Source organism: Triturus cristatus, chromosome 8 (genome assembly GCF_964204655.1).
Source record: "Triturus cristatus chromosome 8, aTriCri1.1, whole genome shotgun sequence".
Lineage (NCBI taxonomy): Eukaryota > Metazoa > Chordata > Amphibia > Caudata > Salamandridae > Triturus > Triturus cristatus.
This window is the reverse complement of record NC_140591.1, coordinates 223,554,130-223,567,095: the sequence shown is the minus strand read 5'-3', so window position 1 is coordinate 223,567,095 and position 12,966 is coordinate 223,554,130. Positions and strand designations below refer to the sequence as shown.

The window sequence follows — 12,966 nt, the reverse complement described above, 5'->3', positions numbered from 1 at the left end:
TGGTGCTCCCCTAATGCATAATTCTAGTAAAACTAATGATAGTAATGTGAGATTTCACAAAGGGGCAGGCCTGCACACAAAGTTGCAGGGGTTATGTCAATGTGTGCTTCTTGGGGAAAAAAGGTAGATTTGTACCTTATGGAAATTTCTTTTATACTGGCATTGGCCAAGCACATCCCCCGTGTTAGAAATGGGGGTCTCTAGTTGGCAGAGGTAGGTACCTTTGACAAAGTAGGGCCCTTGCTTCTAGTCAGGGAAAGGGGGGTACACTCCTGGATAACCCCTGCTCACCCCCTTGGTAGCTTGGCACGAGCAGACAGGCTTATCTCAGAGGCAGTGTATAAAGCATTTCTGAACACATACAGTAATACAGTGAAAACACTACAAATGGACACTACACCAGTTTAGAAAAATAAGTAATCTTTATTAGACTTAACACAAGACCAAATGACAAAAATCCACAATACTGTAATAAAATATGACTTTAAAATGGTAGAAATAGCTTAGTTCAATATAGATGGTAAATGTGACACTTTACTGCAATGGCAGACCCGAGCCACAATTTACAAGCTGCTCCTGTGGGTGGCACAACCAGTGCTGCGAGCCCACCAGCAGCATTTGATTTACAGGCCCTGGGCACACATGGTGCACTGTACTAGGGTCTGACAAGTAAATCAAATAAGCCAATCATGGAGTCACCAATCCAATACAATAACTTACAATAGGGAGCACTTGCACTTTGGCACTGAATAGCAGTGGCAAAGTGCCCAAAGCATCTAGACCTGCAAAAACATAGCAAACCATAGGAGGCAACAATGAAAAAATGGAAGGGAGACCCACGCCAATGGTGCCAGGTCTAACACGCCAACAATAAAGTTTTGCATAAGCCATGACAAAGGTATACTGTGGAATTGGGTATGTGGCAAGGTGAAGTAATACTGTGTCTGTTTTAGTGTCTTTGGAGAACCTGCAGATTCACCAAAAGAGATAAGTATGTTTTTGTTTATTTACTGTTGCACACATTTCACAGACGCACACACCCACCAACTGATTCAGAGCAATACTTCTGCCTTCTACCTAGGACAGTGTTTTAGAAGAAAGTTTTTAGCCATTCAGCAGAGATGTTGTCTCGGTGGATGACTGCTGCCCAGGCCCTAACTCGGGTTATGGAGTACAGTTCTGAGGAAGGATCAGAGACTAAGCCAGCATCTGGGGGAGAGGAAAATAGAGTAGAATCTGGAAGTGAGTTCCTTCCGACTCATCTTCCAGTGATTCAGAGAGACAAGAGGATTGCAGTATTGCTGTCCCTTTGCAAGCACAGTCTCTTCAGCAGAGCGATTGTAGCAGGTTAGACCAACCCAGAGAGCAGGTAGTGTAGCAGCAAGCACAGACAGAGTGCTCTCTTGACACCTCCCCCCAATTTAGTTCAGCCCCAAATTCCACATTTTACTGCCTACGCTAGATGTAAAGTTGATACGGCCAATTTTTTGCCAATTGACTATGTCCATCTCTTTTTGAATGTTGACTGTACATAGCAAGCAAAACAGTTCGCTATGGCATCAAGCTGTACATGCTGTGTGAGAGCTTTACTGGCTATGTGTACAGCTTGAGAGTGTATACAGGGAAGGACTCCACTGTAAACCCTGTCGGTTGTCCTCCCACGCTAAGAGTAACAGGAAAGTTTGTATGGGAGCTGGTCCAGCCACTCCTTCACAAAGGTTATAACTTTTATGTCCACAGCTACTACAACGGTTTAGAGCTGTTCAGTGAGCTGTACAAAGCTGACACTGACATGCAGTACAGTTTGTTGTTGCGCTAAAGGAGTCCTGCAGGAACGTTTTAGTAAGAAGCTCCAAAAAACTCAGAGCACTGCATTGCGTTCCAACGAGTCAAGTTCTCTGAGAGCCGTGATGTATAAGTGCTCACTACAATTCATAATTAAAGCATTTCACCATTCATGGTTTGGAGTCAGATAGCTGAAGTTTACAAGTCCACTTTTTTACTTGATTACAACAAGTACATGGGTGGAGTGAATAAGAATGACCAGGTTCTTCAGTCATTCAGTGCAAGTCGTAAAAATTCGCACTTGGTAATAGAGGCCGTTTAACCACCTGATCGAGATGGTACCAACAGTGTTTATGTTGTTTACCATCAGACCACCATGGGAAAAGTCATGTCTTTCCTTGACTTTCAGTTGATCGTCATTGAGAGTCTTACTGCTACAGAAGCAGCCGCCTGCACTTCATATGCTCTGGAGGACCTGGCAAATCTGCAGGATCGACACTTTGACAATCGTTTTCCGGAAACAGTAAAAAAGAATAGACCATGTCATCACTGTAGAGTCTGCTCTAAGCAAGGAAAGAGGCAGGAGGGTCATGTTTACTATCCACAATACCCATCTCAGCCAGCCTGGTGTTTACCTACTTGCTTTCTGTTGTACCATAAAAAAGCGACGTATTGAGAACCTGACTGAGGTGAAGCTGCCGTAAGATAAACCTTTCATTTGCTCTACAGGAATACCTACCTTTCATGGGCCACTATCTCACTAGGCAAGCAGCAGTAGAATTTTTGTTCCTCTACTTAAGCAAATCATGGATTTGCTTACGGCTTGCTCTACATGTTTATCCTCCATCAGAACTTAGTAGGTTTTCTGTTCGCCGACTGACAAGTGCATATAGTCCCCATACTGCACATAATGGTGGATGGAACATAAGCCACATTATCACAAAGTACCCTGTGTGGCAAAAACATAAAGTATTGACTAGTTTTTTAAGTGCTTTTTAGGGAACTTATGTATACAAAACAAGGACCACCATAATAGCCCATGAGAAGTGTAATAAGTCAAACAAATGTCCCGTGGGACTCATTCACCAACACTTCTACTTTTGCTTTGGAACTCTCAATTAGTAATCATAATCAATGCTATTAAAAAATGATACAGGACACAATGTCTTGCATGATGATGATTTTCACATTTTGAGTACTAGGACAATATAGATTTAATAATGTATGAGTTTGCACAAATTAAATGTAAGTAGAAGTGTTGGTAAATGAGTCCCACTAGACTTTTGTTTGGCTTATTAATTTACGGCACTTAGGCAGTATTCCCTAGCATGTATTCCTTAGTTTCAAAGGTAGCTATACTTACTCATTAAAAGGAATGTAGGCCTCGGAAGGACACCCCCAACTTGCATCCACAAACTGGAAGGAGTTGGATTTAGCACAGTGAGGGCACTGAAGGCGCATGTAAGACACGTTTTCTTGAGCTTCAAGTAGCTAGCGACGGAAGGAGTTAATATAGGTTCACTTGGCAAGTATGCGAGATTACTCTTGACTTTGAAGAGGACATAGACATGAATGGGTAGGAAAAGCTTGGGCTAGTTGTGCTTTCACAGGGATATCATATAGGTAGAAGGCAGTTAGTCAAAGTAGTACACAAACACATGCCATGACTTAATATTCTCCTACGGATTCAAACCCATTGGCGCCGCACTTACCCCAATACTGAATTATTCCCTCTCTTAACTAAGCAGATGACTCCAAACCCTACAGAGCGCAGCAGGAAGCCTCCTTCCCTCAACACCCCAACACACACATGCCCTGCACCTCAAACAGCTTCACTGGCTCCCCATCCACAGATGATGGGAGCAAACTCATCCAAAGCCTTGCCCAGCATACCACAATACTGGCTCAGATTACTGAAACCTTCCAGATATCTTTGCTCAGCTGGACCCATACTCGCACACATTCCATGCATACGTAGCACCAGAACAAGGAGAAGTAACTTCTCTGAATTGGCTCCAAAAGGGCGGAATGGACTGCTTCTACATATATGCCATATGCACCATCTCTACATTGATTCCGCACAAAGCTGAACACTTGGCTCTTCAACTTGTTGAATCCATGGATCAGCCCCGACTGCTCCTGCATCATCAACAGGATACCCTCCCGTGTGATACTGGGCTTTACAACAAAAAAACTAACATTACAGAGAACAGCCCAAAGCTACAAGTATGGGTGAAATGTTTGTCCTGCTTGCCATATACCACTTCTGTCGGAACTTAGGAGGTGTTCAGTTTGCTGCTCACACCCCCCCCCCCCCGTCAGCGCCTTGAGACCCTCATGGGTGAGTAGTGTGCTCTACAAAACCCTGAGTGATTGATTGACAGGTACATTACAGTTACAGCACTGCACATAAAAGGTCTTCCACGACAAGATCGCAACCATATACAGAATCTTCAAACTCCAGCCTACACCCATGGACTTCCTCAACAGACAAGCCCCCTTTCCACCCAGGACACCACCTACATCATGTAGTCCATCCACTTGTGAGCTCCACAGACCCATGCCCACACCACATCTTCAACCTCGGAAAAGAATCGGCCAGGAACTCACCACCCTGCTCAACCTTTCAATCACAACCGCAACATTTCTCGACACCGGAAACATGCTGAAGTCAGACCACTACTCAAAAACCCTCCACGGACCTCAGCGAACTCCAAAAAATCTGGCTAATCTCTTTGCTACCATTTGCAGCCAAGGTTTTGGAAAAGACTATCAACAGACAACTCATGATATACTAAGAACAGAACCAGCTACTCAATGCCTTCCAATCTGGCTTCCCCAGCAATCACAGCACTGAGACCTCCCTGATCGCGTCCTCCCACAACATCCGAACCCTCCTCGACTGAGGAGAAACAGCAGCTCTGATCACCTTTGACCTCTCGGTAGCCTTCACAGCACACACTGATTGAAAGACTCCACCACATCGGCATCCAAGGGAATGCACTCAGATGGATCACCTCTTTCCTCACCAGAAGATCTCAGAGGGTCCACCAACCACCCTTCACCTCCGAACCCAAGGATATCATCTGCGGTGTCCATAAGGGCTCATCCCTCAGCCCCACACTCTTCAATGCATATATGACCCAACTGGCCATCGTCGTCCGATCTTATGGCCTCAACAAAATGTCACATGCTGCCGGCACCCAACTCATCCTCTCCCTCACCATTGACCCTACCACCACCAGGACCATCTTCCACAGATATAGGACAAGCGTTGACAACTGGATGAAGAACAACTGCATGAAGCTGAACACAGATAGGATGGCAGCTCTGATCTTTAACAACAACAGCAACCCATGGAGCGACGCTTGATGGCTCTCGGACCTGGGACCCGCACCCATTATCACTGACAGAATCATCATAGCATAGATTACAAGCTCACCATAACATTACAGATCAACACCAACCCCTCTGTTTGCTTTTTCACTCTGCGCATGCTATGTAAGATCTTCAAGTGGTTTCCCCTATAAATGAGAGATACCATGATACAGGCCCTTATCACCAGCCGACTAGACATGGCAGTGCTCTCTACGTAGGGATTGTCGCACATCTCCTACAGAGACTTCAAACCACACAGAACACTGCAGCCAGACTCATCCTTGACCTCCCCTGATGAACCCACATCACACACCACCTCACAAGCTGCTTACCCACAAATGCAAGCCTCTACACAACCAAGGACCCACCTACATTAACCACCACCTGAACTTCCCCCAACCATCGAAAGGATTACGCTTTGCTTCCCTATCACTTGCCCACACTCCCTGCATCTGCCGCAGCAGAAATGGAGGAAATTCCTTCTCCTACATCACAGCAAAGACCTGGAACAACCTCCCCACACTGCACCAGACCATCACCCCACTTCTGGAATTCTGAAGGGCCCTCAGGACTGTTTTTCAAATGAGCCTACCAGGACCTACAAGCACCTAGATACCCTATCGGGTGATAAGCAGCAATATATTAATCCTGATTGATTGATCCTCTACAACAACTGGGGTAAGGATTTCTGCAACAGGAAAGAGGATTAAGTATCAGGCCATTACTTCTTAGATTAGATCTGAAAGTTTCTGGAGGACCACTAAACCATTTCCCCTTCTTGGTTCTATGGTGCTGGTTTCCTATGCCTGTCCGCTTGTGTGTTCATTTGACCCTGCTGCTTAGAGACGTTGTGTTGTGCTTTTTGCTGAATGTCACACAGATTTTGGTGATGATTCGTTACTGATGGGACAGTGGGAGCATTCTTGGGTGATACCCCAGGAGACAGAAAAAATGGGAGATCCCTGTTGCAGTATGTGAGCAATTGTTATACATACATTCAGCAAGTGGGAGAGCTTTGTCCCACTCTGTGGACGAAGTAGAAATCCAATACCACAGAATCTGTTCCTTGGACTGATTCATTTGCTCTGTTTGTTCATCTGTCTGGGGTGATAGACAGAGAACAAGTGTACATCTATTCCAAGTGGCAAACAGAAACTACGCCAAAACTTTGGTCGTCAGTCTGAAATTAGGATACTCGGTAGGCCATGAAGACGTACCATGTGGGAAATAAACCGGTTGGCTAAGTCTTTGGCCGATGGTAATTTCTTGAGTGGTACAAAATGTGCCATCTTAGTCAGATAATTCAAGGCCACCCACACCACAGAATACTCATTGGACACAGGTAAATTCATGCCAAAGTCCTTGCTAAACATGTGCCAAGGTGACGGGGAAGAGGTAAGGGATATAACATAGCAACCAACAAAATGTCCATGGGTCTAATCAAGCCTGAAAGTCACTTGCAATGCAACTGGCACAAACAAAGGAAAAGAGGAAAAGAAATTACCCTCTAGTGTGGTCTCCGGAAAATCCTTCAAAAAGGACAAAATCCCATCACTCACCTTAGTGACATGCTTCATCATCTGGGATCTCCTCTTGGTTGCATCCTGGTGCAACCAAGGGCTACAACCCCCTCTCTAAGAGGGAGGAGCTCACGGATGTTTTCAAAATAGAGTATCTATAGGATTTGCTACAATCCACCAGATGTGAAGACCAGAAGGTTTCTAAGAGAGATGGGCGCAGTGCTACAGTGTCAGTGATGTGCAATTTAAAATTGGTTAACAATAGAGAACATCTTTATTTATCATCTATTGATCACCAAATTAAAAACCAGTGCAAAAGCAGTTTGAAATAATAACTGCCTGAGTTCAAATGAGGTCTACATGTTTCAGCCATTCCGATTAAAAGTAATCTTGGCCTTCCTCAGGACCTAAATCAGATAATGCTACTGCGTGAAAGAAGTGAAAAAAGTGAAAAACATTCAGATAGGTTGAACCAATTGCAACCTACCAAGTTGACGTGAGATCTCTGTAACATATGGTGTAATGATGACACCTAAACAAAAACATAAACAGACAACAACAACAAGGTCAGATGTAAGTGCCAGTTGCTCAATGAGGGTGCATATAACCCTTCACTATTATGATCACGATAAAATACTCATGAAAGAATTTATATAGAACATCTCACGCTTACCTATAATGCACGCCTCCCCTGGTAACAACTCAGGAAATGAGGCCAGCTCTAAACATAGAGAAAACAAAGAAAGAAAAGGAAAGGAAAAAACTAGGTGATGTTTCAGGCAAAGGGCAAGTCAAAAGGTCGCTGCGGCCTAAGCCGCCTGTATAAATGTAAAAGCCAGACAGAGTTGCATCGTTGAACATAGCAATAAACTAGTGTGAAAATTAATAAAGTGACAGAAGGTTTTTTATGTCAAACTGTCATCAGTAAAAAGAAGAATGAGCTATTTACGGGGCATTTACACATGTGGATGCATCCGTATTGCCATATTTCGATAAAGGCTCTGTCAGTATAGAGCCCTTCGAGAATATGTTTGTAATTGCATGATGAGCCAAAAAAACGCTGATGTGGTCAGATTCAGTGCCTGGTGTTTTGGGCACTCAGCGCGCTGCTGCCTGCACAATATACTCCCATATGGTAGAGAAATGGTAGGTAAATGTGGGCAAAAAGTACCCGGTGTAGTAAAACACCGAGCACGCAACTCTCTCAAATAAGTGTAATTATGCCAGCTGGTTACCGCGGGGGTAAAGCTCACAGAGGCAAAGCCAAACTATGGGTGAGACAATAGTGTCGCGCAGTGCATTCACAGGCAGTTAATAAAGAAGCCTACCTGTCCGTCGGTACCTCGGGCCACGGCTGAGCTGTTTTTCGGAGGTATCTCGTGGACGGAGGAGGTGTTCTATTTGTATTCCTAAACTTGCTCTGCTGTAGCTCGTTAGTGATCAACGGTCTCGCAAAGATGACATCATTATTCTGAGACTTCACAAAACCACTAGAAACCCCTAGTGTCATGGGTAATGTAGTTTCTTGTCTGCATTTTGGCTGAAAAAGCGCTAGCATGTTTATTAACTCAAAACTCGTGAGTTGGGAAGTAAACTACAAGAAACCCCTGGTGTCATGGGTATTGTAGTTTCTTGTCTGTATTTTGGCTAAAAGAGCGCTAGTATTTCTATTAATTCAAAACTCGAGAGTTTCGAAAAATGATCAATGAATCCTGTGAACGTTGACACCTCCTCACAGAATAATTAGTTAGTGATCAATGGACTCTCAAAGATGACGTCACAAAAACTACTAGAAACCCCTGGTGTCACGGATAATGTAGTTTCTTGTCTGCATTTTGGCTGAAAAGGCGCTAGTATATCTATTAATTCAAAACTCAAGAGTTTGCAAGAATGATTAGTAAATCCTGTGAACGTTGCCACCTCCTCACAGAGTAATTAAATTACAATTGATATAAGTGCTACCGTTTCTTCATAAGAGGTGCCAGAGAGTGGAAGATGATACCCCAATTTCAGTACCTCTTCTCTATGACAAAACATCTCTTGAAGGTATTCACTCATTTGTAATATATATGTGCTTATATAGCGCATAGAGTAGCCATAATTAAATATCATACTAACTCAGGCGTCCTGATATTGAGGCTATACCAGCAATATAACTACAGTATTAAAACTAACCCCAGTATTCGAAAACCAGGCAATTTTATTAAAACTTAATCGGATAGCCCCAGTAGATGTTGTCTGGGGATATGTTATCTCTGAACCAGATATTGAATACTCCAATTACAACAGAGAACAGCCAACTGCTGGTCCTGCTATAGTATGGTCCACGGAATTTCATCATTAAGACCAGTTTTATCACTCTGGAGTTTGAAACCCCATCTTTGTTCTTTATTTAGAAGGAATTTGGACACATCTGTAATATGTGACGGGATGAACAGTTGTTCCAATACAGTCCATTTAAGTTCATCCGCATTGTGATTTGCTTCTAGAAAGTGTTGTGTCAGTCGCGTATCCTGTTTTTTACACCTTATCGTGCTCTTGTGCTCCATGATCCTTAATTTCACTTTCTGTGTGATCATGCCGACATATCGTTGATGACATGGACACGTGATCAGATAAATCAGCATGTCACTGTTACAGTTGATGTGCTTCCACAACTCCCACGGTTTTGTGGTGCCTATGTCTATGGTGGTTGTATGCTCAGTCTGTGGACAGGCAGCGCATGAACCACAGGGAAAGTGTCCTTGGACTGCTGGTAAATTCCAAGGGGTCTCTTGGGTTCAGGCTGGTTTACCTTTGGGTCTAGTATGTACCAGATTGTCTTGTAAGTTAGAGCTACGTTTGAACAAGAACAAAGGTAAGGTAAGGGAATGTTCTCATTCCCAATGTTGAGTATTCACCAGTTCTTTTGCACACTTTTTTGTATCTCATTGGACAAGGTATCAAATGCATTGACAATTGTGAGTCTTGTCATGGGAGGTTTGGGTGTTGGTGGGTCCAGAAGAGCTTCTCGGTTCTTGTTAGCAGCCCTTTTCAAGAATCGTCATACCAGACTATTTGGCTATTTTCTCTCTTGAATTTGTTTAGCCAGTGATCTGGCATGGGCCTCGTAAGTTTCTTTAGTGGAGCAATTCCTCCTTAACCTGAGGAATTGCCCATATGGCAAGTTATCACGTAATGATTTCGGGTGGTAGGAATCATACAGCAGAAGATAATTCCTTAACATCTGCTTCCTATACAATTCACTTGCAAGGCCAGTAGGTGTAGAAAGAATCAGTAAGTCCAAAAAAGGCAGTCTGTGTGTATCAAATTCAACCGTGAATTGAGATATTGATTTCTTGAATTCAGCGAGGTAGGTAATGATGGTGTCTGGATCTCCTCACCATACGACAAAAATGTCAATATAGCGCTTCCACAACCTAATGGATTGGTGGAAAGGGTTAGAATCTTTGAATATATGTTCTTGTTCAAATAAATGAACATAAAGATTCACAAGATTAGGCGCAATAACGCTGCCCATGCTGGTCCCGGATATTTGAAGATAAACAGTGTCCACAAACCTAAAGAAGTTTTTTTTCATTGAAATTCTCGCACAATCCATGATAAAATGTACGGGGGAGATGGTATCAAGGTCTCTCTCATCTAGAAGCAATCTGATGGCATCCAATGTCTCATCCTGGGGAATACAAGTGTATACGGATTCGACATCAAACAAGACTAAAAAAGTCTGAGTGTATGTCAAAATCCACTTCGGGTAGTAATCGCAAGACATCATTAGTATCTTGTAGATACGTAGGCATCACTTTGACCATCGGTCTCAAAAAATGGTCAACAAAAGTAGATAGCGGTTCAAGGAGAGAGCCCAGTCCTGATATAAGCGGACGACCCAGTGGTGGTCTTTGAGGTTTATGCACCTTTGGAAGCAAATAAAAATACAGCATTACTGGATGTGCAGTCATCAAAAATGCAGCCTATTGAGAGGTGATCCAATTTTCATTAGTTGCCTCTTCCACAAGGATGGTGATATCTCGTTTCAGCCTATCAGTGGGGTCTGTATTCAGGCGTCGGTAGAATCTCCTGTCTTCTAGCTGTCGAAGACATTCCGTGCGGTAGGTACTGGTATCTAAGATCACAATTGCCCCTCCTTTATCCGCCGGTTTGATGGTTATATTATCGTCCGCAGTGAGCGTCCTCAAAACCTGCTGCTCTTTTTTTGGTAGATTCTGAAACTGACTTCGTTCTTTCGCACAGAGGGTGGTCACCTCTTCTGTGACTGCCTTCTCAAAAGTCAAGACCTGGGCTGGAATGGTATGAGTCGGTGGATTGAATCCAGAGCGTTTCTTAAGGCCCGTATTAGATTGCTCTCCATCGTGATTGGTATTCTCATGATCTTGGTCTTTAAAAAAGAAATGCAACCGTATCTTTCGGAAGAATTTAGCCAGTTCACATTGAATCTGGAAAGGGTCTCTTTTGAAAGTAGGAACAAATCCAAGGCCACGGTTGAGTACAGCCTGTTTTGTTGCTGCGTAGCCTCCTGGGGGTGGGTGGAGGGTTCCAGTATACCTGGGCCGACTGATTCCATCTTCTCCTCTGGTGCAACCGCGGCCAAACCCTAAAAAAGGCTGGTTGTTGACAAATTGCGGGGGATGTTGGAAATGCGGTTGATATGGTCCCATCTGTGGTGGAAAATGCAGATTGGGATACCCCCATGGAGTTGGCGGCCACCATTGAGGATGTTGTGGAGTCTGTGTCCTGTTTCTCCAATTTGATCAATTGTATCGTCCTCGTCCTCTTTGTTGTTGAACACATAGGGGTCGATTCCGATCCTGTAAAAAGGCTGTACGAATCGTTGTACGGAGCATTTACCCCATACGACTCGTACCCGGTAAACTTTCCGTACAACCTAGGAAGTACGATTCGTACAGAAAGCCTATTTTCGTACTTTTCGTAAAAAAGCCCGTACGGGTAAAAAAAAACTACGATTCTGATCCGGAACAGCTTGTACGCGACGTCCAGATGTATTAAGGCAGCGTTTTCCGGCCCAGCAAGTACGATTCGTCCCTACGTCACTCCGTACGGGTCTTTTTTTACGGGAGTCAAACACAGCAGGAAAAGCAGAGTCCGACACGAACCGCTACGCAACGGAGCCCCGGTACGCGACGTACACGCCATGAACCCCGTCGTACGTGTCATCCCGGTCCTCTTGGTCTACGACCTGGTGCACCACACCCGACGCACATGCCGCAGAAGGTGAGAACAACACCCAGGGGCTAGGGTGGGGTGAGGGGCAGGAAACAAACCCCATACTCAATGCCAAACCTATAATATGGAGCCCATACATTACCACCAGGGTCTGGTCCCTTGGGGGGGCGTGGCCAGCAACCCCTGCGTACCGCAACAACGGAAGTGGACGTGTACGGTGCGTTTCACATGTACCCCTACGGCACCACTAGAACAGTGATACGGACCGTACACACGCAAAGAATGCGTGGGTACGGTGCGTGTCACACGTACCCCTACGACACCATTAGAACAGTGATACGGACCGTACACACGCATTGAATGCGTGGGTACGGTGCGTACCACATGTACCCCTACGGCACAGTAGAACTGTGATACGGACCGTACACACGCAATGAATGCGTGGGTACGGTGCGTGGCACACGTACCCCTACGGCACCATTAGAACAGTGATACGGACCGTACACACGCAATGAATGCGTGGGTACGGTGCGTACCAAACGTACCTCTACGGCACAGTAGAACTGTGATACGGACCGTACACACGCAATGAATGCGTGGGTACGGTGCGTACCACACGTACCCCTACGGCACAGTAGAACTGTGATACGGACCATACACACGCAATGAATGCGTTGGTACGGTGCGTGTCACACATACCCCTACGGCACCATTAGAACAGTGATACGGACCGTACACATGCAATGAATGCGTGGGTACGGTGCGTACCACACATACCCCTATGGCACTGTAGAACTGTGATACAGACCGTACACACGCAATGAATGCGTGGGTACGGTGCGTGTCACACGTACCCCATTACGGCACCAGTACATTTGGGATACGAGGCGTACACACGCCAGGAATGTGGGCTTAGAGGACTGGCCCAGCATGTTACCTTCATATTGGTGTGTGTGTAGGTCCAGGCCAGCAGTGTACTGCTCCAAGGGGGTGCGTGGGTGGGTGCAGAGGACTCCCAGCAGTGTCCAGACATATATGGGGTGGGTGCATATGACTGCCAGCAGTGGCCTGCAATATGAGG

General features: G+C 44.9%; 1 protein-coding gene across 1 annotated transcript in view; it reads right to left on the bottom strand.

The window, feature by feature from the left end:
• LOC146801881 (uncharacterized) overlaps positions 1-8,120 on the bottom strand; it is a 144,855-nt gene extending 136,735 nt beyond the window's left edge. The window contains exons 1-3 of the mRNA XM_085623718.1: positions 8,012-8,120; positions 7,357-7,404; positions 7,171-7,215 (exon numbers count right to left, since the gene is read on the bottom strand). The gene's annotated coding sequence lies outside the window, so the exon portion shown is untranslated. The remainder of the gene's footprint in view (positions 1-7,170; positions 7,216-7,356; positions 7,405-8,011) is intronic.
• Positions 8,121-12,966: the final 4,846 nt, after the last annotated feature.